Genomic DNA, 6,072 nt, shown 5'->3' with positions numbered 1-6,072 from the left:
TAATGCAGGAAGGTCGACCCTTGGCCTTCACTAGCCAACAACTAAGTGGGACAAATCTGGGACAATCTACCTATGAGAAGGAGATGATGGCCATCTTACATGCACTGGATAACTGGCAACCATACTTATTGGGGTGGTGTTTCCAAATCTGCAAAGACTGTTAAAGCCTTAAATAGTTTTTGGAGCAATGCCTATCCTCACCACAACAAAATAAATGGCTAGCCAAAATGTTGGGATATGATTCTGAGATAATTTGCAAGAAAGGGCACAAAAATGTTGTAACAAATGCTTTGTCATGCCAATTTGAGGAGGAAAGCACCCTGCTAGCAATCTCTCTTCCCATTCCAGAGTGGATTGAAGAGGCTCTCCAGGAATGGTTTTCACATCCTTCACTCTCCCAACTCATTAATAAATTGCAAGAAGATCCAAATCCCACAGCGAGCTACTCTTGGTACGATGAGATTCTTCGCTATAAGGAGAAAGTAGTGATATCACCAACATCCACCCTCAAAAGTCACATTTTGGCAGAGTTGCACTCATCTCCCACTACAAGCCATTCAGCGTTTCAAAATACTTATGCTCGCACTCGGCGTTCATTCTTTTTGACAGGCATGAAAAAGGACATCCTTACTTTTGTAGCTAAGTTTGATGTGTGTCAGCACCACAAAGGAGAAACAATCAAATCCCCAAGCACCTTATAGCCATTGCCCATCCCTACCTCAATTTGGATAGAGGATTCTATGGATTTCATTACTGCTCTTTCGAAGTCAGGCAACAAGTTAGTCATCATGGTGGCTGTGGAAAAACTTTCTAAGTATGCTCATTTTTGTGCCCTACCCCACCCTTTTACACCTAATTTGGTGGCTCAATCTTTCGTGGACCAGATCTTCAAATTACATGGCATGCCCACTTCCATTCTGTTTGATCATGACCATATCTTCACCAGTAACTTTTGGCAGGAACTCTTCAGGCTATAAGGTACCCAACTACAACTCAGTACTTCCTATCATCCCCAAACTGATGGTCAAACTAAAGCAGTCAACAAAAGGTGTTTCACTTCAGAAAAGCAACATATATGGGTACAGTGGTTACCTCTAGCCGAATGGTGGTATAATACTAACTATCATGCCACCACCAAGATGACTCCATATGAAGTAGTTTATGGTCAACTCCATCCTTCACCTACTTCTTATATCCAGGGATGCTTGAAGGTACAAGCAGTGGGTCAACTCCTACAGAACTGTGCAACCATGCTTGCCCACCTCAAAGAGAATATCCATCAAGCTGAAAATCACATGAAGCAACAAGCAGACCAACATTTCTCAGAGTGCCAATTTCAAGAACAGGATCAGGTATTCTTGAGGCTGCAACAATATAAGAAAACATTGCTCAAAGAAAAGGGTTGTCAGAAATTATCTCCAAAATTCTACGGACTGTATCAAATACTTCAGTGCATCGAATAAGTAGCCTATAAGCTAGCCTTGCCACCTACTGCAAAAATCCATCCCGTCATCCATGTCTCATTGCACAAGAAAGTGGTTGGCAACCATTGCAAAATTCAAACCAGTCTACAGGAATTGGATGAGGAAGGTTCAATCTGGCTCCAACCTGAACAAGTGCTTGACACATGAGAATGGCACCTGCATGGCCGCACGATCACAAAAGTCCTCGTCAAGTGGAAGACACCTCTCTAGAAGATGTGACCTGGGAACCAGCCATGGTTCTTCATAAGTTTCCATAGCTTCAACCTTGAGGACAAGGCTATTTTTATGGGGGAGGGCATGTTAGGGTCGAACCCTAACCCCCTTATTTATGTAATAGGGTTTAGTCATAGTTATAGTTAGTTAAAGAGTCAAAAAAGCCCATATTAATAATTGCAAGTGGTTGACCCACATTTAAAGAAGGGGCCATAGTTAGTTGCAAATGGGCCATGGTATTAGATATATGATATTAATAAGAACCATGGTACTGACCCATGGTATTGCATGTATGAATCCTACATAAAGGATAGAGACTCCCCTTGAGGAGCTTCGTGTCTTATTTTGTAATTGAGCCCAGCTCTATTGGAGGTTGACCCCTCGAACAGGCAAGTGAACATTGCTTTCCTTTCTAAATAATAAAATACATGCTGTTATTTCTTATTGTTTTGTGTTCTGGATAAATTTCTTCGCATATTTGGTTTTCTGGTATCTTCTCATAGGTCAAGAGCATAACACTATGTGTTTCTCCACCCTCGCCTTCTATGCTTCCTTCGATCATTTCATGAAAAGACAATAAAGAGTCCATAAAGTCCTGAAAATGTTCTTCCTTTGAGCTCCCAGCAGGCTCCTTCTGCTCAGTCCTCATAAGAAGCATATTTATCTCGATTCAAGTGAGTCAGCATTCCATTATTGCATGCATTGAGGTCGATTATCTTGTCTCGAATATACTTCTCGTTTTCCAAAAATTCTCGTCTCCTTCCCAAAAATTCATATCTTCTCAACAAAGTTTTGAGTCGTTTATCCACAACAAACTCATATCTCTCTGAATTCTCCCTTTCATCCTTATTCTACATCATAAACAATTGAAAATTCTTCAAATTAGGATTCCATTCGAGTATCATGCCAATGTTTTGATAAGTGTCTTGGCTTCTTGAATTTATCGTGGCTTGCTAATATCATTATCCACCTCCTTTCATATCAAGCATTAAATTATTCAGGTCCTGTGTTACCAGGGTATGATCTCTATCTCACAATGTGATCCACTCATATAGGGAGTACATTGTAACATTAATTATCTCCTCAATAGCCTAGGAATCCCACATTCTCTATTACATGAATTACCTTTGAGAATTTAAAATTTTCAAATCTCCTCCATGGTATCACCAGGTGTGGTGATTTTTTAGCTTAGATTGCAATGTGGGTAAGATCTTTCAGTCTCCAACTTGTCCTTTCCCATCCCCTATTGTAGGAATGTATGCCTCTTTGTCATTGGTTTTCAATTCCCCTTAAATCAACTAACATTGGGGTCGATTATTTTGATCTCTAATATTTTCCCATTTATGATGGATATTACGAGATTGGCACGATATAATGCCTTCCATCAACTAAAATTACTCCCTTGCTGGCAAGGGAATTAACTTCCTCATTTAGTCATATGAAGACATGATGTAGATAAATTTCTTTGAATTTTGAGGCCAACAATGTTATTCTTTGGACTACTTAGGATAATCTTGGTGAATTTCTACCATTGCTTTGGATATTTATCTTATCACCAGCATTGAACCCCCAATAATCCTTAGCTCCCTAATTCCTTTTTATTTGGCAAGGTCAAGGCCTTTCTAAAGTGGCCATAATTTAGCTTAGTTGTTTGTTGTCAATCATAGACTCCAAGTGCAGCTATGTTCCTTTTGTTCTATGGGGCATTGAATTACCCCTCCCTCTCCTATCGACACTCTTCCATTGCATGACTTTAATATTATATAACTATTTCCATTAGATCATATCATGCATTCTAAGTAATCCCTTCGTTTATAATTAGCATTATTAATCCATCTCTTATTGGCCTTCAAACTTAGGGTAAAATTGCATGTCTGATTTGTGGTCCTAGGATGAAATTTCATTGTTCAACAAGTTTAGGAAAGGAGGTGTTTGACGAGTATAGGAATTTCCTCTCTAAGAAACATAGGTACCATGCTATTGAAAATCATATTTTCAATGGTGTTATCATCCAAAAAATGATCACCTAGCCATTTCCTACTAGGTTGATCGAAATACACCATGTAGGATGGGTTTTTACACATTAAAACCCAATTTCATCTTAGGAAATAATTTATCAAACAATTTTCCTCAATTATTTCTTCTTAAAATCCAAAAGTCCCATGAGAACATTTAAAAGCAATATTTATTTATTATTGTCACGAATAATTATTAAAGCATTATTTAATGATTATTTTTTACCATTTTTTACTTAACCACTCAAGAATAATTAAATAATCAGTATTTATTTATTATTCCCTTATTTCTCTCATGATATAATTATTGAATTTTTATTTAACAATTATTTCTAATTCATATTTGAATTTATCCCCATAAACTAATTAATAAACTATTTTTTATTTGTTAATTACTTTAGCCACTTTCTAAATAAAGATATCTAATTATTTCAAATAATCTTCCCCACTCTAAAATATAAGAAAATATTCTTAACAACTAGATTTTGATTTAGTCTAAATTTTTTTATTATTATACTAAATCTACATATATCCTAATATTTTGTTATAAATAGAGGGGGTTTCTCCTCATTCTACACCATGACCATTCACATCGCCCTCATTATCATCCAGTGAGATTTGAGCTCCCAGTTTGAGTTCAAGCCATCACCACTTCCTTTTTTCCCATTGCATACATTCTGAGAGAGAGAACTGAAGTTATAGCTGAAGCGAAGGGTATCAAAGGACCTATCACATAGAGGGGTATTTGTAGATCCAAGTATGCATGTTCTCCTCACTAGGTATAAACTTTTTATTTTGATTTAATAAAATAAATTTTATTATATTTCCATTGGGTTTTTTCATTTCATCTACTGTCACTAGTTCTTTATTTTCATGTTATTTGTTGTAGGTTTCTAATTTTATTTTTCAGATTTAAAGAACAATGAAAACCACTCAGTTTTGTTGTCAGCATTATAGGTCACCAGTAGTAACTTAACTGAAGGATTTTTGGTACATTTTCTAGAAAACGTCATACTAATAAATGACGACTCCACTGGGCTTAAAATTTTGAACCCGGGTGACAATTGTTTCAAAATTTTTTAGGGTTTTTTCTTTCTCTCAATCTTCATTTTTATTTTTGGTTGTTTACGCTTTTCTAGAAAAATGTTTGTTTTGTTGGGGTTTTGTTTCATTTTTGCATATCACAACTACCAATTGCACATGAGATGACATTGTCTATAATAGATCTATGTAACAACACACTCATAGGGGAATACACGTTTTGGAGCAATAACTACACTCCCAAATGCCCTTTTTCAGCCATTATCTACACCAGGATGCAAAAAATAGGTCAAAACCAACCCCCCTCCAAGTTTTGTATATTTTTTCAAAATTTTCAAAACTTCGTTGAGAGTTTTTCTTGTGTGTTGGGAAAGTTTTCTTCACTTTTCCTATTCACCCCTAGGCCTAGATTCTCTTATTAGTTTTTCTCATTTTGAGGAAGGAAAAATTCCCTTAGGATTTAGAACATACATTTGTCATTTAGGAGGAAATTCGTTGGGTTGACAAGTCTAGTTTCTAGAATGTTTAGCCACTATTTTCCAGCATTGTTTCCATCATTTTTCAGTCCTTTTTTGGCCATTTTTACAACACTTTGTTTCCATTTGAGGCTTTTGTTTATTTATTCTTCAGGATCCCCTTTAGTATCCTTCTTTTTCTGGCTTATTTTCTATTATTTTCCAATACTTTGTCTTTAGCTTTTGCTTCTTTTTTCTCTGCATCTTTTCAACAGATTTGGCTTTAGATACCATTCCCTATAGACATTAAATCTTTTGGACCTTTTATTTCCTTGGGTTTCCTTTCTTTCCATCACTTTTCTTGTTGTTTCATAAGCCTTTTCGGGTAGGGAATTGTGTAGTCAAGTTTGTTGTTATTTTACTATTAATTTTTAACATTATTTATAGTATATGCACTTTATTTCTTAGAAGCATTGGCACCATTAAACATTCTTTAATTAACCCATCCACGTATAGATTATACACACGCACACCCTAAGCAAATGAGAGTCTAGTTAGTACCGTTAGGCCAAGAATTTAAGCACTCCACATTAATAATAACTTAACTCACATAGATTAAGCCCACTTGGAAAATAGGGAAAACTAATTTGTAGTCGAGTTTAGGATCAGTGGGATAGGATTCCAAAAACCCCCATTGATCTATTACACCGAGACATAGAAATTTTTCCTTGTAGGGAACCTAAAATCCTTCATAATCATATGGAAAAAACTAGAGTTCTACAAAAACCCAATTCAGAGGGGGTTAGGGTTAGGTATCACTATGCATGACTCTCCAAGAGGTTACCTCACTCATTGTTCTAGGGC

The sequence above is a fragment of the Pinus tabuliformis genome, chromosome 8 (assembly GCF_031772625.1).
Source record: "Pinus tabuliformis cultivar Carrire ecotype Pingquan chromosome 8, CPIR1, whole genome shotgun sequence".
Taxonomy (NCBI): domain Eukaryota; kingdom Viridiplantae; phylum Streptophyta; class Pinopsida; order Pinales; family Pinaceae; genus Pinus; species Pinus tabuliformis.
Note: the sequence above shows the minus strand (reverse complement) of the source record.